At 47.0% G+C, this 24,067-nt stretch overlaps 1 protein-coding gene across 4 annotated transcripts in view; it reads right to left on the bottom strand.

The window, feature by feature from the left end:
* The window catches only part of eps8l2 (EPS8 signaling adaptor L2), a 282,983-nt gene that overhangs the window by 234,380 nt on the left and 24,536 nt on the right, over positions 1-24,067 (bottom strand). Inside the window, exon 2 of one of the 4 annotated variants that reach the window (XM_086007782.1) lies at positions 769-816. The exons of the other annotated variants lie outside the window; for them this stretch is intronic. The gene's annotated coding sequence lies outside the window, so the exon portion shown is untranslated. The remainder of the gene's footprint in view (positions 1-768; positions 817-24,067) is intronic. 4 annotated transcript variants of the gene reach the window in all.

Genomic DNA, 24,067 nt, shown 5'->3' with positions numbered 1-24,067 from the left:
AGAGAGAAAATAAACAATAATTTTAAATTTAACTACTCTACACAGAGATGGTGAATATATAAATTAAGTCATTTTAATGGTTGTGGGTAGCGTGCACCCAAAGTTCCAATATGCACTGCTGCTAGTCACGTTAACCCTATTGAGTAATGTATGGTATTTTTCAAACTTTGGGACTGGCAAGAAGGTTCTCTTCAAGTCCTGTACATTCCTGTATTCCTATATGGCAGCAAGCAAATGATCACAATGCTAGCCTGTACCAGTAGGCTTAGTAGCAGGAGAAAATGGCGGAGGTAGTGTTTTATTTGCTACTGGTCGCTATACTTCCCCTCATAGAATCATAGACTAGTTCAGCACAGAAAGAGGCCATTTGGCCCATCTGTGCCAGCTCTTTTGAAAAGCAATTCAGTTAGTCTCACTCCCATATCCCTGCAATTTTTTCTCCTTCAAGTATTTATCCAATTCCGTTCTGAAGGCTACTATTGAATCTGTTTCCACCACCCTATCAGGCAGTGCATTCCAAATCCTAACCACTCGTTGTGTTAAAAAAGTTTTTCCTCATGTCGCCACTGGTTCTTTTGCCAATCACTTTAAATCTGTGTCCTCTGGTTATCGACCCTTCAGCCACTGGAAACAGTTTCTCTTTATTTAGTCATGAAGTGTCTTTGGATTTTTGCTATGGTGAAGGCAGATAAGTGCAAGTTGTTGAAAGTCTGAAAGAAAAGCACATCTTAAGGAAACTTTCAGTGCCTGCAGAGGCAGCAGTATTACCTCATATAAACTGCTGCGCTGTCAGGAACCTCAGGAGTGGCATCAGTGCTGTGATATAAAGGGGACAAAGATTAGCTTGCAATAATGTCAACTTGAATTTCTCCCTGGAATCCATTTGGTAACAGATCTATTTGTGTGGGGGTGAGGAATCAGTGTTCTACTCTGCCTATGATTTCAAGCACCCCCCCATGGAGAATGGAAGTTCTGGCATAAAATCAGCCAGATTAGTATGAAAGATGCTGAAGGGTGGTAACTAATAAATATTGCTTTGCTGAGAGGTTTGCCATACATTTCTACGATCCGCCCTGCAAAACAATTTCAAGTATGCAAGGCAGTCCAGATGATAACACAGACCTTCAAAGTGAAGCTTGAATTATTTAGGAATTATCTGAACCTCATCGCATAAAGAGATCTTTGAAACTGATCACTTAAGGTAGTTATTTGTGAAATCATGGCTGATTTCAGATTGTTCTGAAATTGGTCACTGCTGTTTTCCAAACTCCAGCAGTTTATGAATGTCAGGTATTCAGAGGCTAAATTATTTCCTAAACTCACTGCAGATTATGAGGGAAAAATTTTACGGCGCCCCCCTTTGGGGCACTAAGTAGCGCCCCGAAAAAGGTAGCGCCCTGCGCTGTAAATTCAGTGGTAGCGCCCCAAGCAGGAGGCGGGGCACTACTGGAAGTGCTCCCTCCTTCCTGGGGCGCTACCATTGAATATTGTGCAGCTACGTGCAACAGCGCCACGTGCGTCGGCATGTAGCGCCGCGGTACTACAGGCCTCCTGCCCCTGATTAAAGGGGAGGGGCCTAGCACTGCGTGCACTGGGGCCCTGCTGGACCACCGGGGAGCGGGGTGCTGGTAAAACAGCTAAAAAAAATTAATAAGACCGATCGCGGTTGGCACCCCACATAAAAAAGTGGAAGGGGGCAGGTGCTGGCAGGCGGCCAAAAACAAAATGGCTGCTCGGCACCTGTCCTTTAATTTGCACCGCCGCAGCTGCAAAAACGCCACTCTGACCCAGTCGGACAAATCGTCCGGTGGTAGGTCAGGGGGCGTGACCGAAGTTTGTGGCCAGTGCGCGAGCGGTGCGCTGCGCACAGCAATGACGTCACTGCCGAAGGCACAGCGCTGCAGGGCGCTACTGGCTCCCGCCGCCGGTAACCTCCCGCTGAATTAGCAGCACTGCACCGAGGCGCTAGGGGCTTTGCGCCGTGGGGGCGCTAACGGGAGGCGCAAAGCAACCCAATTTTTCCCCCTCTGTTTTATTTTGTTTCTGTTCATTTTATTGCATAGTCTAGGCTCACACTCCAGTGCAGTACGGAGGGAGTGCTGCACTGTCAGAGGTGCCGTCTTTCAGATGAGAAGTTAAACGGGGGCTCCTTCTACCTTCTCAGCTGGACGTAAAAGATCCCATAGCACTATTTCAAAGAAGAGCAGGGGAGTTATCCCGTTTCCAAAAGTTATCCTTCAACATCACAAACACATTGGGGCGATTTTCGCTGAATACCTTAGGCACTAAAGAGCCTTTGAGGTGGCCAAATGGGGTCTTAAGCAGAAACATCGGTTTAGCCAACGTTTAGAGCAAGACGTCACTTGGTAAAGGAGTTGAAGCCAGCGCTAGGAATGGACACCCAGAGGCTTGTTAAACAGCTGATTGTCACTTAAAATGCCTGCTGGTGCTCATTAAAGAGGCTGCACAGCATTTTGGTGGCTAGCGCTTCAACTAACGCCCTGTCCTAGCGACCAGCTGAACAGGAGTAAACACGATGTTGATGTGGATTTCAAGCGCTACTTAAAGGGATGCTCACCATTTCACGTTCATTGCTGCTGGAGCTGTGAGGAGGACCTCTGAAATACATCGAGAGGCTTCCTGGGACACGTTGTCAAGATTTCACTAATACTCGAGCAACATTTGTTCTGGAAATTCTCTGAAGACTTCACCTAAAAAGAGTGCATGCTGAGCTACTCCACCTCATGTCACCGGGAGAAAGGGAGTGCTTGGTCATGGGCATCTTGCTAGGAGCCCCCCTTGGTCTGGACAAGGAATGTGAGGAAGACATGAGGCCAGGCAGAGCAGCACCAGCTGCTCAAGAGAAAGGGACAGAAGGGTGAGGAGGGCGAGGTGACATCCCTCCCCCGTACGGGTACAGGACATCCCTGCCCCTCTGGACCTCCTCCAGCAGGACCTCCAGTACTGCATCCGAGAACCTGTGCGTCCTCTCCCTCGGTCCCTGAGCCATCCTGCAACGTGCCGCTGTGTGCCAGCCAGAGCACTCCACACCTTTATTGGAAGTGGGTGTGAGGCACCTACATATACTGCTGCGTGAAAATTATGTCCAATCAGCACCTGAGTGCTAAACCTGTAGGTTTCTGGTTTAGCACCTCCAGGCACGTTCAAATTATGGTAATCAGCAATTAGGACCAAAGTTGTGAGCTAAATCCAAACTTTCAAACAGGGTAGTCCTATTAGCACTACACCCATTTAGCAACTGTTTTCATCCTTTGGCCAAAATAACCCCATTATCTGGTCATTATCTCATTGCTGTTTGTGGAACCTTGCTGTGTGCAATTTGGCTGCTGCGTTTCCTACATTACAACTGTGACTACGCTTCAAAAGTACTTAATTGGTTGTAAAGCACTTTGGGATGTCGTGAGGTCATGAAAGGCATTGTAGAAATGCAAGTTTTTTCTTTTTTTCTTTTGCTGTTATGTGATGAGTGCACCAGGCATCTTTATAGACAGTTTGATACACTTACAAATGCAATGAAAGGCACGGTGGTGTAACGGAGATGTATATTATGGTACTAGCCCATATAGATCAGAAGATCTCCGATTTGATCTCCAGTTTTGTGCTGAACTAGTTAAATCAGCTGGCAGACTAAAATCGGCCTCAGCATCCCTGGGCAAAGGGGTAAATTCACTGATCCGTACTCAAAGGGAGGGAAGGGAGGGGGAGGTGGAGATAGGATTACAACACTGCAGCACTGATTCTCCGACTCACACTCCCTCAAGTGCAACTCTCTGCTGGGAGAGTGCGATCTGTCAATTTGCCTAGTTACCTCTTGCAGAATTTAGCACTGTAAACCTTGTTTTAAATGCAGCAGCAGTAAGGTGATGTCAGGCAGCCATTTCATGCTGCTGTTATTATTCAGTGTGAAAGCAGATGAAAGTTCTGACCATACTGACCAATGCATCAGCCACCATCAGATAACATAGTGGGCAGCACATTAGCCTGGAAGGAGGTGGAGCCAAAAAAGCTAAAGTGGGAAGTTATCTTGAATGCCACTGAGAGTGCCATTACAAAAAAGTCCTAAAATTTTACTAAAACTAGGGAGTAAAAGCCTCGGGTCCTTTGAAAGGTTTCTTACATATGGAGCTGTCTTTCAACCCATTCCACAAAAGGCAACAACTGTGCACAGTGCAATTCCATCCTAGGTAGATGGATAATCATACCATGCTTAATTTAAATGTATTATATTATTTAAATCAAGCTCTTGCCCACTTTGGGCATGATCACTTTCACACAGCCTAAAAAGAACATCGCGCTTGTCACAAAAGTGGCACAGATTCAGCTATCTTGATCTGAATCTTTGTTTTCAAATCCCGCCATGGCCTCGCCCCTCCCTATCTCTATAACATCCTCCAGCCCTACAACCCTCCGAGATATCTGTGCTCCTCCAATTCTGGCTTCTTGTGCATCCCCAATTTTAATCGCTGCACCATTGGTGGCCATGCCTTCAGCTGCCGAGGACCTAAGCTCTGGAATTTCCTCCCTAAACCTCTCCACCTCTTTCCTCCTTTAAGACGCTACTTAAAACCTACCTCTTTGACCATCTGCCCTAATATCTCCTTATGTGGCTCGGTGTCAAATTTTGATTGATAATGCACCTATGAAGCGCCTTGGGATGTTTTACTACATTAAAGGTGCTATATAAATGCACATTGTTGTTGTTGTTGTTGTTGTATCTGATTTCTTGGCCCCGATCGCCCCTTCCACTCCCTTGTTTGGAAAAATGTATCCTCCTCCTTTGTCGTAAACTTCTTCACTCTCTAATCTTTTTTGGAGGTAGACAACATTTGGCCTTTCGAGCTGACCATTAGGTAAGCTTCTGGCAGTGTCTCACTGTGTTACTTATTACCTGTATCTCACACACAGGGGGCATCCAATTTGCATTGAGAACATGACCCTGTCCGCAATGATAATAATGATCTGTGAGCTATACTCATATCGAAGGTTTTACCATGACAGAGATTTTGTAATTTTTTTCTCCCTGATGCATTGTCATTTTGAAGATGCAGGCAGATGGTAGAAAACATGCAGACAATTAGGTTCAGCAGTTCCTTTCCAGGTTGATAGTTGTGTTTGGAATCCTGGCATAGATGGGAACATTTATAAGAACATGGGAAATTTTGAAATGAGATAAAAAATTTGCCCCATTAATTCTACTTTTTCCGTAGTCCATGCATGACTACCTCAATTCTCCCTCCCCACCTCTGTACTCTCTTTCTAACCCCCATACGAATCAAACAGATCTAGTAAAATCTCAATGTAACCCTCAGCCACTTTCTTGACAAGTATTGATTCAATTCCTTTTAAAGATATTAATTCGCCCACAATTAAATATTTTTTAGCAGTCTGTTCCACATATCCACTATCCTGTGGGGCAAAAGAATTATGTAAAAATAAAATGTATACAAAAATCATTACTTTACATTAAGAATGGCAGATTAAGAGAGGTAATGTATAGTCCCAGAACTGTATCCTAGCAAGTGTCGACAACTGAGAGAGGTTATAAAATTGGTGGAATATTTATCTTGTGTTTTCTGTTTTGGATTGGATCACTGAATTAATGATTAAACAGGCTGTGGGCCAAAGATTAGCAGATTTTCTATTTATATGAGTCAATACAGATCCTGATCCAGCAGGAATGACATTGCTCAGGAAACTGTTATGTATTTATCAAGATTCAGTTCTGAACTGTAGTCACTCTTTTCACACGTCCTCCTAGGCCTTCTTTCGACACATATGACTAAGCATTGATTTGGTTTGTACAAACAAAGATGATGAGGTAGTTTACAACACTGTTGTAAAGTCTGTGGGTTGTGCAGTTAATTACGACACAGACTTCAGGAGTAACATACAACAGGGCTTTACTATTCGAAGGTCAGGGCGAATCTGCCCAATAAGTCATGCCACAGCACTTATATACTGGTGTGGTCACCGTCGGTATTACCGTATACAGAAGCCAAACAAGTAGTGCCACACCTAAAATAGTTCTCTTAAAGGTGAACGGTTACATACATAGGCCTAGAAATTGAGTTTTGGCGCAGCCAGGGCTTTAGCGCCGGAAGTTAGTGCCGGAGCTAAGTCGCGCTGGTCGGGCCCAAAATTCAATAGTTCTGCGCCCAAACGGCTGCCGGCGCTGCTGAGAGCTGTTTGCGCCTGAAAACTGGCGCAACGCGCTGAATTTCGGCGCTATTCCGGCGCTGCGGTGCCCGCTGCGGTGTGGCAGGTTCGGGAAGTGCAGGCCTCCTCCTTCCCTTGAGGAGCTGCCTGCACCCGGCCGCGGCCCGCGAAAATCTTTTTAAAAATGAGCCCGGCACCTCGGACAAGTGCCGGGCTTGCTTCTGTTCTGGGGGGGGGGGGGGGGGGGGGGGGGAAGTCCGGGGAGGGAGCTGCGGCCAGGCGGCCGGCGGGAAAGCGGCCGGCCGCCGCGGGGCCTTTAATGCGCCGGCGCAAAGTCATGTAAGACTCTGTTGCCAGAGTCTTAGTTGCGGCTGCCACGGGCGAGGCGGCCGCAACTGAATTTCGGCGCTGGGGCCCGTCGGCATGGCAACCGGGACGCTGCGCACACCGATGACGTCATCGGTGCCGGCGCAGCGCTACCGGTCTACCGCGGCGGAAGGGCCCCAGGCAATTTTGGCGCCGGCACCAATTGCAGCGCTAGGCCCTCTAGCGCCGCAAAATCGGCGCTAAGGGCACTGAATTTCTAGGCCATAGTCTCTTAAAGGTAGATGGTTACATACACTACAATCCTCCCTTTTTAGCTTACAACATACGTATTTCCCATTAAACATACATTATAACATATATACAACTTTATGCAAGACAGTTCACAGATTCAGTCTCTCTGGAGGTTTCCGGACTCTGTCCGGATAACGCCTCAGTGGTGTCGTCATTCCTGGTGGGGTAGTAGGTGCTTCTGACAAAGTCGATTCGGCTTGAAAGACAGTGTCAGGTTCCTCTGATTCCAGTATTACCAGATCGGAGGTAGGTGTTCTGGGTATCTCGGTTTCAACAGTAACCGGGTAAGGTGGTGAAGTAGGTTGGCCAGTTGTGGCTGACCCTATGATCTGGTCAACATGGCGCCTTATTATACTGTCCCCAAGATCCACCCTATACATCAACGGCCCTAGCCTTTTTCCAATAGTTCCAGGCTGCCATTTCTCGGTACGGTAGTCCCGGGCCAAAACTTGTTGACCTATCTGAAAAGATCTAGTGGCCCTTTCATTCATGCCCTGGAATTGCCGGTTCTCTACGTCCCTTCTGACGTTTGGCTTGAGCAAATCCAGCCGGCATCTTAGTCGTCTATTAAAAAACATCATGGCGGGAGTTTGATTTGTGACCGCATGTGTTGCATTCCTGTACGCCAACAAGAAGCTATCCACCTTATGTTGTAAATTAATGTCTTCATTACCCATGGCCTTGATGGCCTTCTTGAAGGTCTGGACAAACCTTTCAGCCAATCCATTGGAGGCGGGATGGTATGGGGCTGACGTGTAGTGCTTAACCCCATTGCTCTTTAAGAATTTCTTGAATTCTTCGGACACAAATTGCGGTCCATTATCAGAACAGGCCATTCCGAGCAAACATAGTCCTTAACACTGTGATGGTTTTTTCCGTGGTGGTGGTGGTCATCTTTATTACCTCCGGCCACTTGGAGTGTGCATCCACCGCTATTAGGAACATTGAGTCCATAAATGGACCAGCAAAGTCGATGTGTACCCTTTGCCAAGGAGATGAGGGCCACTCCCGTGGATGCAGCGGAGCCTGTGGTGGCGCGTTCTGAACCTTCTGACATCCTAGGCAGTTCTTAGTGATTTCTTCGATGTCTACATCGATGCCTGGCCACCATACAAACGCTCTTGCTAGGTTCTTCATCTTCACTCCACCCAGATGTCCCTCGTGCAGCTCCTTTAACACCTTCTTTTGAAGTTTGGGTGGAATCACCACTCTAGATCCACACATCAGGGTTCCTCTACACACTGACAGCTGTTCTTTCCTCTGTGAAAATGCTTGCAGTGTTGGTTCGCCCTGTGCTGGCCATCCCTCCACCGTTAAATCATAGACTCGTGAAAGAGTCGGGTCATTTCTTGTTTCGTTTTCGATCATCGAATTTGTTATTGGTAGACACTCCACTATGGATGAGTGGAACATCTCTACCGGGTCCAATGTAGTCGCTTCTTCTACTATCGGCAATGGCAAGCGCGATAACCCATCAGCATTTCCATGCTGTTTGGACCTTTTGTATTCGATGTCATATTGGTGTGCCCCAAGTAACACGGACCACCTTTGTAACCTTTGTGCTGTCATGGTGGACACGGCCTTGTTTGGGTTGAATATGGACACCAACGGCTGGTGGTCTGTCAGTAATGTGAACTTCTTACCTTGCAGGTAATGATTGAATTTCTTCACGCCCCACACAAGGCTGAGGGCCTCCCTATCTATTTGAGCATAATTTTGCTCCGCGGAGGTCAATGATCGGGACGCAAATGCCACTGGCCTTTCCGAGCCATTTGGTAACTTGTGTGAAAGTACTGCTCCAATTCCATAAGGGGAAGCATCACAAGCTAGACGAAGGGGTAACGTTGGGTTGAAATGAGCCAACACTTCTTCAGAGGTAATCAACTCCTTGCTTCTGCGAAAAGCCTTTTTACATTCCTCACTCCACTTCCATGGTATTTCTTTCCGCAACAGAGCATTCAGCGGATGCAGCACCGTGGATAGATTTGGCAGAAACTTGTGATAATAATTAATCAACCCCAAGAATGATCTTAACTGTGATACGTTTTCTGGAGCGGGGGCCTTCACGACAGCTTCTATCTTGTCAGGTGACTTGTGCAGCCCCTCTCGGTCAATGACATGACCGCAGTACGAGATCCGTTTTCGGAAAAACTCACACTTCTTGCGATTAACTCGAAGGCCATATTCCTTCAACCTGGTGAGCACCAGTTTCAAATTTGTGAGGTGTTCTTCCTCGTCTTCTCCCGTAATTAGGATATCGTCTAAGTAGCACTGCGTGCTTGGAATTCCTTGTAATACCTGCTCCATGGCCCTCTGCCAAATTGCTGGAGCCGAAGCTACCCCAAAAACCAGTCTATTATAATGATACAATCCTCTGTGTGTGTTGATGGTGAGGTACTGGCGTGACTCTTCCTCGACTTCCATTTGTAAGCACGCCTGAGCCAGGTCTATCTTGGTGAAGTGTTTCCCTCCAGCCAACGAAGCAAAGATATCTTCAATCCGCGGAGGCGGGTATTGTACCGTGTGAAACACCGGATTCACTGTGATCTTGAAGTCTCCGCAGATGCAGACCTTCCCCGGTCCCCCTGGCTTATTACGTGAAGACTTCATGACGGGAACAATGGGCGTGGCCCACTCACTCCAGTCCACTTTTGACAGTACCCCTGATCGTTCAAGTTCTTCCAGTTCTGCCTCCACAGCTGGTCGTATCGCATATGGTACCGATCTGGCTTTGAAAAATTTTGGGCTTGCATGTTCTGCAATCTTAACCTTTGCTTTAATTCCTCGCAGTGTTCCCAGTCCTTGCTGGAATACCTCTTTAGCTTCGTCCAATATTCTGGACAACCGTTCAGGTCTGACATCTTCCTTTCCGGAATCCACCGTCATGGTGTTTAGTGAATGCCAGTCTATCTTTATTTTCTGGATCCACTCCCGTCCCAGAAGTGGTGGACCTCCCTCAGGCAACACATACAGGTCCATCCTTTGGTAATCTTTATCCTTGTATCTCACCTTGACTTCTATCTTTCCGATGGGGAATACTTTGTGCCCCGTGTATGTCTGTAGTACTAGTTCCGTATCCCGTAGTGGAATATGCTTGAATAACTTTTTATAGTCATGCTTATTCATGACCGTCAACGCCGATCCGGTGTCCACTTCCATTTTCACTTGGACTTTTGCAATCTGTAGTGTGATCCAGATAGTTTGTCGGTCAGCTTCATTACCCACATTGTGAACTCTCAAACTATCCAGTCCTTTGCAGTTGGAGTGTGAGTCCGACTTCTGTTCCTCCGGACTCTTCCTAGTCACCTCATGTACCTTTCTGTACCACTTTTGTGGTGACTCATTATTGTTGGTCTTCTTCCCTGACCGGCATACCTTAGCTATGTGACCAAGCTTGCCACATTTCCTACATTCTTGGTTTTTAAACCAGCATTGGTTCTGGTCGTGTGTTGTCTTTCCACAACGATAGCATTTCGTTGTACCCGAAGTAATTTGTTGTACCCTGAGTGCCGCTGCCTTTAGCTGCATTTCCGCAGTTCCTTTCACTGCGGCTTCGCTTGATGCTGCGATAAGGACAGCCTTATCAAGTGGAAGATTGTTCTCTTCAAGCAGTCGTTTGTGTTTCTTCCTTCAACATTCCGCACACGAATTTGTCTCTCAGTGCCTCTTCCAGGTTGTCCCTAAACTGACAGTCTTTTGCTAGCCTCCGCAGTTCAACCAAGTATTTCACGTTGCTTTCGTCTTTCCGTTGCGTTCTCGCATAGAATTTGAATCGTTCAGCCAACATCAACGGTGTAGGGTTCAAGTGGCCCTTCAGGACAGCCACAATATCATCGAAAGTCTGATCCGCCGGTTTAGCTGGTGCTAGTAGATGCTTCAAGAGCCCGTATGTCTTAGCGCCCATCGAGTTCAGCAAGGTTATAGCTTTGTCATCTTCTTCTATTTTATTGGCCTCACAATAGATCTCAATGCGTTCCACGTACGTGGCCCAGTCTTCTACTTCGGAATTAAAATCGTTGATGTTACCACGCTTAGGCATCTTCCTCTCTTTGGGAACAACACAAGTATTTCTTTAAATTATTATTTCTTTTTTTTTCTAAGATGGCGGTTTTCCCGCGAAAATGGCGGTTTCCCGCTCTTATCTTCTCTCCCCGCCCACTTCAATGGCGGTTTCCCGCTTCTGTCTTCTTCCCCGCCTAATGGCGGCTTCCCGCGTTTCTTCCCTGGCGGGAGGGGTACACTTTCCCCACGGGCGACGGCCGCTGGCTTTCAGGTTCACAGCCTGCGCGTTGGCTTCAAGGCTTTCCCTTTTTTTTAATTTTATGGCAGGTCGACCGGCTCTGGGTACCCCGTTGACGGCGAACAGGTTCAGCCGCTGGGCTGGCTCTCGCACAGTTCCCCTTGCTCGGCTCTGTCTCTCTTCCGCTCGCTCGGCTCTACCGGCGCTGGGTACACCCCTTTGACGGAGGACAGTTCAGCCGCTGGACTGGCTCTCGCGCAGTCTCTCTTGGTCGGCTCTGCCTCTCCCGCTCGCTCGGACCCCAATCGCGCCTCCCAGCCCTCTCGCAGTCCGGTGCTTCTCTCCCCGGCTGCGGCTGAGTTTCTCTCTTCCCGCGCCTACGCTCCCGGTCGCAGCGCTTCGTGGCTTCGGTCACCGCCCGGCTTTTCCCGCCGGTCGCGGTCTCTCACGACGCCGTTGGACCCGACTTTTTGTCCGGCTCCTTTTCCCCCTCGACCGTGGTCGAGTGCCCAGCCCTTATCCTCCGGCTATTCTTTTCACTTTCCCTTACTCACAGTCACCGTGGCAGAAGGGACAGTCAGTGCCTGTTGCTGATGGAAGTTTTTGTCGCTAAAGTCTTCCTCCTTTCTATTGCTGCAGCCTTGAGTTTTCTCCCAGCCGAATGACGAGGGCGGTTGCCTCTTTTCGACGCTCTTTCGTTGCTTTGAAATTATTGTTGCCGCAGGGTACGATCGGACTCGTCGCCACTGTAAAGTCTGTGGGTTGTGCAGTTAATTACGACACAGACTTCAGGAGTAACATACAACAGGACTTTACTATTCGAAGGTCAGGGCGAATCTGCCCAATAAGTCATGCCACAGCACTTATATACCAGTGTGGTCACCATCGGTATTACCGTATACAGAAGCCAAACAAGTAGTGCCACACCTAAAATAGTTCTCTTAAAGGTGGACGGTTACATACATAGTCTCTTAAAGGTAGACGGTTACATACACTACAACTGTCGCCTCTGGTTTCAGGTTTGAGTGCAGCCCAGAGTGGTTGAGCTGGATATATAGGTTCAATGTGTCATCAGTTGGAGCAGTCTCAAATTGTTTTGATTTTTCCAATTTCCTTCCCTACGCTCCTGAACATTCTGACTTTAGGTGGGAGTTACAGTTTCGTGGGTCATCTAGTATCTTGCTCAAATGGCCATTCTTCATGTTTAAGCCTTGACAGAGAGTGTTGTCGGGCTATTTGACCGGGGTTTGGGGGGGTTGTGGAGGTGGGTGCCATTAACAGCAAGCCTGATTCCATCTTTCCCCACCATTAACACACTATCCAATAGAGGTCACTGGACAGTCATCAGGAGCAGGAATTCTGGCCCAGAGGCACGGAGCTAAAATGCAACAGCTCAACTGCTACAATAGTTTACATCAACTAAGTCAGCAATGATTTACTCTTCACGGTTTAGTGTTACATTGAGAAAATGTGTTATCACCAAGATGTTGGAAGAATCCTCTGATTCAAGCATTATATCCTCATTTGCTAATTTTTAGGAGAATTTTATAACAAATCTATCTCATTTCCTTTGCTCTTTTCAACCTTGGTGTTGTTTTGCACATAGGCTTTGAGCCTTTGTGTAGACTATTCAATAAAAAGCTACAATCCATGAAGCCCCTTTAGGATACATTTTTTTGACTTAATGTAAACATTTACCAGACTTCATTTTATATTTTTCTTTGAGATGCTGTACATCACACAAGATTTCCCAAGTAAGCAGGTGCCCAGCAGTAGAGGTTTTAAACCACCCACAACAGCTCCCTCACCCAACCATGTAATGGAAGAAGTAAAGGTTGTCAGGTGGGGAATTTTGACTATAAACCCTGTTTCTATAGCAAGTTCTCACAGGACTGAAACATCACAAAGCAGTTCATACAGTTAGTTTTGGAGTATCGTGATTTTGCATTACCTCTTTAACAGTAATCAAGCTGCACCAGTAACATCCCAGAAACGGTTATGAATTGAGGATTACAGTAGATTTCTTCTCAGGCACAATTGCTTCCTTAAGTGGTCCAAGTGGCTACTTTTTATGGAAGTTGACTTAATCTAGACTCAATAGGTCGAAGGGTGGACACTATAATACTGCGGATGCTGGAAATCTGAAATAAAATCAGAAAATGCTGGAAATACTCAGCAGGTCAGACAGCATCTGTGGAGAGAGAAACAGAGTTAATGTTTCAGGTTGATGATGAAGGGTCATCGACCTGAAACGTTGGGCTCAAATTTCCCAGGGCCGTGGAGGCAGGAATGGAGGCGTGTGGGGTGTTAAAATTGCAAAAACTGTCGGGCGGGCCCAACCCCGCCTGCACGCAATTTTCAAGAAATTGTGTTGACCGCTCCCGTCTCCATCCCGCCTCCAAGAGGCGGGATACGCCCTTAACAAGCACTAAATTGCCTCTGTTATCCCATTTTGAAAGGCCTTTGTGATTTTAACCCTTTTCCGACGTGAAGCACGCCTGCTCTGAAACACGACGGTGAATCCTGGCGGGAGTACAATTGAATTGCTGACTATTAGCTGCAGCTCCACCATTAAATAGGATATTTGATCAGCCATCATTTGCAGGTGGCAGGACTTTGTTGTCTCAGGTCTGGGGGAACTTTTAGAAGGCATAACCACAGCTGTGGAAGTTTGGAGCCTGACACCCATCTCCAGTGTGACCTCCTGGGAAACCTCTCGCCACCTTGACTGAGCGCTTCCTCAACTGAGGCATGTACCAGAAGCATGGGAGCCATTTATTTCCTTCCCTTCTGGACATCAGATGAGGATGAAGACCAGCCGCGGCACCAGCAGAACCATGAACAGCAGCAGCAACACCAGGAGCGTCAAGGTCTCCAGAATCATCGTGGTTTGCTGTGCATTTCACAACATGGCACAGCGTCGTGGCTTGCAGATTCCTGAGGACCAAGTGGCTCTTCACATATCCTCCTCAGATGAGGATCAACCAGCCGCAGTAGTACGCGAGAACATTGCTGCCCGGGATGCAAGGAACGCATTCATCTTGGCCAGATTTGCTTAGCCTAGCCAATCAAGCACTTTTGCCTCGCAGCTTCTTACCAGAGCTTCGACAATGGCCAAGAACCAGCGGATTCCTAACAATTTGACCACCATACTGAAAATTGCAAGTAATCCTAAGCCCTCAATGTGGAAGTCCCATTAGCGAAATGACACACGCCACAACTGCAGCAGTAGCCATCAGATTTTTTTTATTTACACTAACCATCTGATGGCTCTTTAACATTAAACTTCAAATTTCACCCAAGTGACTACCCATGTGACTATTTGTGCAGTATCTTTCTCTTACGCGTGCTCCTACGTGGTGCTTCCCCTGTGGCTTCAGCAGATGTGGAGGCCCCTTGCTCAGGTTTCTTGCTGCTCCTGTCTCGACACCTTTGGCAGGCGTCCTCTGGGGTTGCGAACCTGTGAGGGCTCGCCAACAGTCTGCTGCTCTTGCGGCTGTGAAGGGGTTGAGACGCCGATCTCAGTTGGGGGTGGACTCTGGTGGGGCTCTGACCGAGGGTTCTGCAGTGGCATGGAAGTGTGAGCGCTTGAAGAGGAGCCCCCCACTTCCTTGATGCCTGCCACCAACTTCCCTCTCATGGGTCAGGTCCTCCTCAGCACTTGCAAGTGGCTTGAGAGCACCTTGCAGCACATCAGGGGGGCCATGGGGACCCGTATCTGCACTGGCAGTCCTACTTAGAAGGATTTCCATGAAGGTCTGGTTTCTCTGTTCAATAGATGACCATCGCTCCTCCAGAGATGTCATTCTATTCAGAACACTCACCATGTTTTCTGCACTCTGGCGACTTATCACCTCCATGGAGGTTGCCATCCTTTCCATGGTGATGCGTTCATGCGCCAATGACTCCACAAAAGCTCCGTAATGGACTCCTCCATTCGCTCCACACTCGCAGCGACCCTGGAGACAAAACCTGCCAGAGACTCCTGCATCTGTTCCTGGAGTTCCAGCACCGCTGGTCTTGTGGATGGACCCAGAAGCAGAGGGTTGACATGCAGCTGAGCCGAGCTGGGAGAGTCCTGCACCCTCCGACGAGGACTCTCCACTGCTGTCCCTGCGCCCTCCGATGAGGATTCTCCACTGCTGTCCCTGCGCCCTCTGACGAGGACTCTCCACTGCTGTCCCTGCGCCCTCCGACGAGGACTCTCCACTGCTGTCCCTGTCTCCACCATCTGCTGATGCTCACTTGTGAGCTGTGATACACCAGGTGACAACACTACTCTATCTCGCGAAGGTCCCACCGAGGTGTGAGTGTCTGCGCTGGTGCTGGGTGCACTGAATTCTGCTGATGCTGTGCCCTCGGAGGTTGCAGCTTCCTCTGAGGAGTCTTGAGGCTCATGCTCTTCTTCCTAGCTAGTGGGGACGGGTGCTTGCGATGGTCCTGTGGGGGAGTAAAGGAAAGAGTCAGAGATGTGATGCCAAGGCTACATGCACATTGCAGATTGCAGATGATCATAAGTCCATCTGTTAGAGCTTCAGAATCATTATCAGCGACTCATGCAATGTTAATGAGAGATGGAAAACTATTCTGTCACCAGCTTGCTGTGATGCACCCATCTGTCCGTCCCCCACTTGCGCATCGTCCTCCACTCCCACGATCTCCAGGGCCGCCTCCTCCCAGGTGGTGAGGTGGGCTATTGAGGGTGGCCCTCCTCCTGTCCTTGCTCTTTCCCTCTTATTGTGAGCTCTCTTTTCCTGCAATGAGGGAGACAAGTGGAGTTTGAGTGAGAATGAAGGAGTGAGTGTAGAGAATCCATAGCATAGATGCTTAGAAGGAGACAAAGATGGAGTGAGGTGGCAAGACCAAGGGCCCTCCCTGTGTGTTGTAAGTTGTTTTCATAGCATCATAGGGAGTGTGAGGGCTGCATAGTCGAATAGTTAGGTGAATGTGACCATGGAGAGGGAGGGAATGGGTAAGGGTGCAGGGATGTCAGTGTCAAATGGGATGTGGAGGAAGAGATTGCTAAAGCTGAGTGCTGGTGAGGAGAGGCAATGGGGATCAGATTGAGGGTGATGGGAAAGTCACACTCACTTTTCCAGTGCGCAGAGGTCATGAAACCTCTTCCTGCACTGTATCCAGGTTCTGCGGGTTATCGACAAAGAGTTGACCTCCTGGGCCACCTGGATCCACACAGCCTTGGTCTGCTGGGGAGGCTTCTTCCTCCCTGAAGAAGGGAAGAGCACCTCTTTATTGCCTCTTGCTCCCTCCACTAAAGCTTGCAGGGCAACATCATCAAACCTGGGAGCAGACCTCGGTCTCTCATTGGTCATTCTGCCTCCAGGTCCCTCTAATATGAAAGCCAAAAGGTTGGCAGTCTGCAGAAGAAGCAATGCTTGTTGCAGACCTTAAATGCAGCAGCAATGATGACATAATCGGAGGCGAGTTTCAGACTGAAAAAACGAATTGGGCCATAGGTTCCCACATGCTGGAACTCAATTGCCCACTTAAGTTAAAATCGCATCATTCTCCCACATCGATTTAGAATCGGGTGGCTAACACGAAAAGCGGATTACACGACCCCAGCCTGCCCTAGTGACAAAATCGAGCCCGTTAACTCTGTTTCTCTCTCCACGGACGCTGCCTGACCTACTGAGTATTGCCAGCATTTTCTGTTTTTATTACTATATTTTGCAGTTGAGACCGAGAATCTTGAAAGCTTAGAGCCTGCCTGGTGCCAGGGTAAGGAACATTTTGGAAAGACTGAAAAACATCATGAAAGGGGAGGGAGAGCAATCAGGCATTGTGGTCCATGGGAAAGCCAACAATATAGGAAAAGAAAAGTCTGAAATCCTGCAAAAGGAGTTAAGGAGATTAAGAAACAGGTTTAGGAACAGAACTTTAAGGATTTTTTTTATTCGTTCCTGGGATGTGGGCATTGCTGGCAAGGCCAGCATTTATTACCCATCCCTAATTACCCTCGAGAAGGTGGTGGTGAGCTGCCTTCTTGAACTGCTGCAGTCCTTGTGGTGAAGGTACTCCCATTGTGCTGTAAGGGGGGGGAGGTTCAGGATTTTGACCCAGCGATGATGAAGGAACGCCGACATATTTCGAAGTCAAGATAGCGTGTAACTTGGAGGGCAACTTGCAGGTGATGGTGTTCCCATGCGCCTGCTGTCCTTGTCCTTCTAGGTAGAGGTCGTGAGTTTGGGAGATGCTGCCGAAGAAGCCTTGGCGAGTTGCTGCAGTGATCTTGTAGATGGTACACACTGCAGCCACAGTGCGCCGGTGGTGGAGGGAGTGAATGTTTAAGGTGGTGGATGGGGTGCCAATCAAGCAGGCTGCTTTGTCTTGGATGGTGTCGAGCTTCTTGAGAGTTGTTGGAGCTGCACTCATCCAGGCAAGTGAAGAGTATAACATCACACTCCTGACTTGCGCCTTGTAGATGGTGGAAATGCTTTGGGGAGTCAGGAGGTGAGACACTCACCACAGATTACCCAGCCTCTGACCTGCTCTTGTTGCCACAGTATTTATGTGGCTGGTCCAGTTAAGTTTCTGGTCAATGGTAACCCCCAGGATGTTGATGGTCGGGGATTCAGCGATGGTAATGGCATTGAATGTCAAGGGGTGGTGATTAGACTCTAGCTTGTTGGAGATAGTCATTCCCTGGCACTTCTGTGGTGCAAATGTTACCTGCCACTTATCAGCCCAAGCCTGAATGTCATCCAGGTCTTGCTGCATGTGGACATGGACTGCTTCATTATTGGAGGAGTTGCGAATGGAACTGAACACTGTGCAATCATCAGTAAACATCCCCTCTTCTGACCTTATGATGGAGGGAAGGTCATTGATGAAGCAGCTGAAGATGGTTTTGTCTAGGACACTGCCCTGAGGAACTCCTGCAGTGATGTCCTGGGGCTGAGATGATTGACCTCCAACAACCCCAACCATCTTCCTTTGTGCTAGGTATGACTCCAGCCAGTGGACAGTATTCCCTCTGATTCCCATTGACTTCAATTTTACTCGGGCTCCTTGATGCAACACTCGGTCAAATGCTCAAAGTGGTAATCTCTGGATAACTCCCCCAGTTACAGGCTAGAATAGGGAAGGATTGGAAGATTAGGGAACTCAACACATGGCTAAAGGGGTGTTCTCAGGAAAAGAGTTTCCATTTTATGAGGCATTGGCACCAATTCTGAAGAAGATGGGAGCTATTCTGTGAGGATGGACTACATCTGAACAGAAAGGGAGCTAATCAACTAGCAAAACTAATAAAGAAGTGAAGAGTCATTTAAATTAGGAAGGAAAGGGGTAGACAAAATAAAAGCAATCAGAAAGTGCAAGTACAGAAGGTAGAGGTAAATATACAACTAAAAATGAAATTAGCAAAAAAAACCCAGAAGGAATAAAAAGGGGGTAGGAGGAAAATCAACCCAACTTCGCAAAAAAAAAGCTGAGATAAAGGAACCAGGTGATAGTTTGGACAAAAAAAATGAAGTGAAAAGGGGTAACAATAAATAGAAACAACAAAAATAAAGTGCATGTATTGCAATAGTCGGGGGGGGGGATTTTTTTTGGGGGGGGTCAGCTGACACGTTCGGTGGCAGGTCGACTGGGACATTTTTTTATTGACAGGGGGTACCATTATGTCTCACCATTAACTACAACTCACTAAGCCACTTCCAAAGGTGCACACAGATCTGTCCAAGAACACAAAGTGTTGAAAATAGGTTTCAATGTTGACACCACATTAACAGAAACTTTACATGAACATTGGCTAAAACACACAAGTGTCTACCCTTGTGTGTTGTTAGTTGGTATGATTGGACTAGGATGAGGGTGAGTATGAGGGGTGGCTACTGAGATGGGAAGTGATAATGTAGATAGAGAGGGATGGGTGGATGTGCAAGGTAAGCTGGTGTGAGTAAGGATGTGTAGGACTAGGGTAGGGAAGGCAGAGTGATGGGGATGTGATGCGTGGCACAGCAAGATGAGGTTGAGTGTGGTTTTGCAGTAACATTTCGTGATCTACTGAGATCATTAAAAGGTTTGTGCCACTGCACTCCGGTCCAGCTGACCACATCCCTGCTTGTGTCCTGCTGTGCAATGTGCAACCAGGCTGCGTTGATCTCCTGGGGAGGTCTCTTCCTCCAATTGGAAGGGAAGAGAACCTCCCTGCGTGTTGCGACTCCCTCTATAAGCATATGGAGGGAGTTATGGGAGAGCCTGGGTGCAGCCATGCACTTCTGTGCAGTGCTCGTCAGTATTTGCAACACCTCAATGCTGTAAATGCGCTGGGTGGGATTAACATGCCCAATCAACTTAAAATCATTCTACAGAACAGGCTGGAGCCAGCAGTGGGATGAGGACCCGCCATCGAAGTTGCCTGCCCCAGACCTGCCGAGGTTGGGGAAATTGTGGCCAGAGTGTCGGAAATAAACTGCAGGAATTAGAAACAATTATGTCATAGAAAGATATACATTTAACAGCACTAACAGAAACTTGGCTGCAAACTGCAGGAGTGGAAAATAAACATATCAGGTTGTAGTATTTTTTAGGAGGGACAGAATAGGTTAAAAAAGAGTGCTGATAATGGTGAAGGAGGGAACATATGACAGAGAGGACTGATGTACACAAAAAACAGGCTCAGACAGAGTCAAAATAGCTAGAGGTTTAAGATAAACAAAAAAGCGATTGTTGCATTAGTGGGGACCCCCTAACTCTGGGTGAGAAATAGGAGGACACCCATAGACAGATTGAGATGATGAGTGGGAATGATAAAATTATTGTTTTAGGAGATTTTAATTTACCCAGACATTGATTGGAACATGAAAGGGAGTAAATGAGAAAAAGGAATTCTAGAAATAGAACGGAGTAAACAGAAAAGTGAATGGAATTCATAAAATGTGCAGGATTCCTTCCTCAAGCAGTTCATTCATATGCCAACAAAGAGAGAGATGTTCCTGGGTCTTGTTATGTGTAACAAAATAAATCTGATGGATGAATTAAACCTAGGTGTGCAGCTGGGGAGCAGTGACCATAAAATAATAATATTGAAGGTCTAAATAGAAAGGGCAAAAGTTAGAATAAAACAAGGGTGCCAAATTGGAATAGGGCAGAAGTTAGAAAGGCGATGAATCAGCTAACTAAGGAGAAATTAAAAGAGAAATTGGAACACAGGGCTGTAGATCAACAATGGGATATTTTTTTTTTAAATATACCATTTAAAAAAAGAGACAACTTTAAGTTTCAGAAGGTCATGGATAAATTACAAGGTTAGAAACAAACTAAAATTGAAAAAAGAGCATATGGGGCCTACATGTAAGATAATATAAGAGAGAATATGGGAAAATAAGGAAAGAGGTTAGGAAAGGGATAAGGAAAGCAAGCAATGAGTTTGAGGAGATGATCTTAAAAATATTTTAAACAGAAAAGTATTCTACAAATTTATCAGTAAAAACAGAATTGTGAAATGTGGGCTGGAATTTTCTGGGGTGGTAGCGGGCGCGATTGCTCGGGTCGGGTGGGAAAGTTGTTATTTTTGACAGTGGGTTGGGAATTTGCTGTCATCTCGCTCCCATGCGCCTTTCCCTCTGGCGCACCTGTCATCGCGGAACCAACCCAACCAGCAGCGGTGGGCGACCCAATTGAAATAATTATCAGGTAGTTTACAAGCGCTTAAGAGCATTTTTTCACTTACTTTTTAAAGTTCCCTGCATGGCCACAGGATTCACGCAGCTCAGGAACCACGTCTGTCAACCTGAGGCGGAAGTTCCGTGGCCATTGCTCCAGCTGATTACTGGACAGCATCAAATGTTCAGTAAAGCCTCCCACCTGACAGACGATCACTTTCCTCAGGCAGGAACTGTTGCTCAGTCCATTTCCAACACAGATTCTGCAGGCTGCAAGTGCTTCCAGCAAAGTATGCATCCAGTGTCACCTCATTGGAAGAACCTCTCTCACCATTGACAGAATGCTTCTGTCATCTGTATTTCAACTGCCATCTATTCCATCAACATGGGTGCCATTTATACTGTCTCACCTTGGTCTTCAGAATCGGACTACAATGAGCCCCAACACCAGCAGCACCAGGCACCCCAGTAGCACCAACAACCTTCCCTGCAATCACCTGATGCTCCACAGGACAGAGAGCATCAGCACCCGAGCACACTGCTGCCTGGGAGGATAGGGATGGCCTCATCAAGGCCAGATTTAGTTAACTTGATGCTGTGCACCCTGGCTGCCACATGATGCGCCAGGTTGGCACCACCCCACACCAACACCATAAAGCATCCCTACAATGACCAAGCTATTCCTTTCACACTCATCACCATTGCAGGAGGTACCGTTACGTCTCATCATTCACTGCAACTCACTAAGCCACTGCCAAAGGTGCACACAAATCTGTCCAAGACCAGAAAGTGTTGAAAATAAAGATTTTTATGTTTGACACCACATTAACAGAAACTTTACATATACATTGGATAAAACACCTAAGTGGCTACCCTTGTGTGTTGTTAGTTGGTATGATTGCACTAGAATGAGGGCGAGCGTGAGAGATGGCTAGTGAGATGGGGATGTGATAATGTAGATAGAGAGGGATGGGTGGACGTGCAAGGTATGGTGGTGTGAGTAAGGACGTGCAGGAGTAGGGTTGGGATGGCAGAGTGATGGGGATGTGATGAGAGGCACAGAAGGATGAAAGGGAGTGTGGCCTTGTACTAATGTTTCCTGATCTAATGAGATAATTGAAACATTTGCGGCACTGCACCCAGGTCCTCCTGACCACACCCCTGCTTGTGGCCTCCTCGGCAATCTGCAACCAGGCTGTCTTGGTCTCCTCGGGAGGTTTCTTCCCCCCATCGGAAGGGAAGAGGACTTCCCTGTGTGCTCGGACTCCTTCCACAAGCATCTGGAGGGAGTCATTGGGGAACCTGGGTGCAGCCCCCTGCCTCTGTTCAGTCATTGTCAGTGTTTGCAGCACCTCAGTGCTGTAGTGCACTGACAGAACTATGTTAGATTAAACTTCAAATCTAATGTGGTCAGGGTCCCTTGAAAGATCCGGGCTGAAAACGCATCATGAATAACGTCACCAGACCCACTCCATCTCATTGGGCCGGGTAACGCACTGGGTGGCCTTAATAGGCCCCATTAAGGCAAGTTCATTTTCAACAATGGGATGGAGCCAGCAGCGGGGTCGCGACCCACCACGGACACCGTCTGCCCAGGTAGGCAAAATTCCGGCTGTGAGGTTGGACCCCAAGAGAAGGAGCTAGTGAGTTAGTAGAGGATAAGCAGAAATTGGCAAGGATATTTAACAAGTACTCATCTTCAGTGTTTATGGGAGGATATTGGGGAGGAATTAAATCCTGAATTGGTTAAAAGCGAGATGAGAAATATAATAAACAAAAGAAAGATATTAGATAAGGCATATCAGCTAAAGGAAGACAAGTCCACAAACCTGACGGGATGCATCCAAGAATCCTGAAGGAAATAGGTGAAGAAATACAGAAATGGCATTTCAGAGTTCTACTAAGAGTGAATGTGTGCCGAGGGACTGGAGAGTGGGCAATGTAATATCCATTTGGCAAAAGGAAGACAGAGCTAACCCAGGTAATTCCAGAACAGTTAGTTTAATGTCTGTGGTAAGGAACATTTTGGAATCTTTAATTAAAGACTAAATTACTCAATCTCCAGATGAAGAGAAAATAATTAGAAGTAGCCAACACAAATTTCAGAAACTTAACAAACCTGAGAGTTCTTTGAGAAGATGACACATATGGTGGATGAGAGAAATGCTGGTGTACATGAACTTTCAGAAAGCCTTTGACAAGGCACCACATGGGGGACTATTGGAGAAGATTAAGGGATATTGAATTAGGGATGGGTAACAAATTGGATAAAAGCTGGTTAGAAGGGAGGAAACAGAGAGCAAGAGTTAAGGGCAGTTTCTCAGAGGCTGGAAGTGGTTATCGGGGTCCCACAGAGTTCTGTTCTCTGTGTACATCAATGTTTAGAATATAGGGCTATTGGCCGGAATGGTGTCCAAATTTGCAGATGATAGTAAAATAGGAGGCATAGCAAATAATCCTGAGCATTAAAGGAAGCTGCAAAGGTATATTAATCAAATGATGGATTTAGCAAAAAAGTAGCCGATAAAATCTAACATCAGTAAATTTGAAGAGGTACATTTTAGTTAAATAGGAAAGAGCAGAAGGATATGAGGGTTCAGTTTCACAAGACCTTAAAAGGTAGCACCTCAAGTGGATAAGGCCTTAAAAAATCTAATGAAATTTTGGGTTTTATGGCAACATTGTGTTCTGCCCTAGGACAGGTCCTAACTCACATCTCACATGAGACTCTTGTGGCACTTACTAGGGAAGATTAGCGGAGGGGGTTTCTCGTTGCCTTCCTCACATTGTTATCTTCTAAGTACCTTCTTCTAGATGGGCTAAACCAAGGCTAAAGAGCCTCACCTACCCTTAACGATGGGAGAACCACTTGTACTTATCAGGTATAAGTACACCATTAGACGTCATCCCAGTTTTTAGTGCTGGCGTTCTGGTCTCCACTCGCCGGGGCTGTCAGGAGTGGAGCTCAAAGGGAGGAATACTACCACCGAGTCAGTGGTCACTCCGTATTAGAGAAGGTGTATAAGCTAAAGAAGGACAAAGTCCACGGACCTGACGGGATGTATCCAAGGATCCTGAAGGAAATGGAAGAAGAAATAGCAGAGGCCAATTCAGTATTTAGAAACCATATTCTAGTCTCTACTCACCAGGCTGCCTGGAGTAGAGTCATCTTCTGACTCAGAGGCAGGAATGCTACCACTAGACCTCCATGGCAAGAGGTGTAGAATATAAAAGTTGAGCTGTGATGATGAATTTATATAAAACTTCAGTAAGACCACAGTGCACAATTCAGTTGGATGTTGCCCGGTATGAGGAAATGCAAATACAAAGTAAGGTTTGAAAAATTGGGGCTGTTTTCATTAGAGGTTAAGGGGTGATTTGATAGAGGTGTTTAAAATTATGA

This window comes from Somniosus microcephalus, chromosome 15 (assembly GCF_052327205.1).
Source record: "Somniosus microcephalus isolate GS21.2 chromosome 15, FLI_Smic_1.0, whole genome shotgun sequence".
NCBI classification, from domain to species: domain Eukaryota; kingdom Metazoa; phylum Chordata; class Chondrichthyes; order Squaliformes; family Somniosidae; genus Somniosus; species Somniosus microcephalus.
Note: the sequence above shows the minus strand (reverse complement) of the source record. Positions and strands in the feature narration are given on the sequence as shown.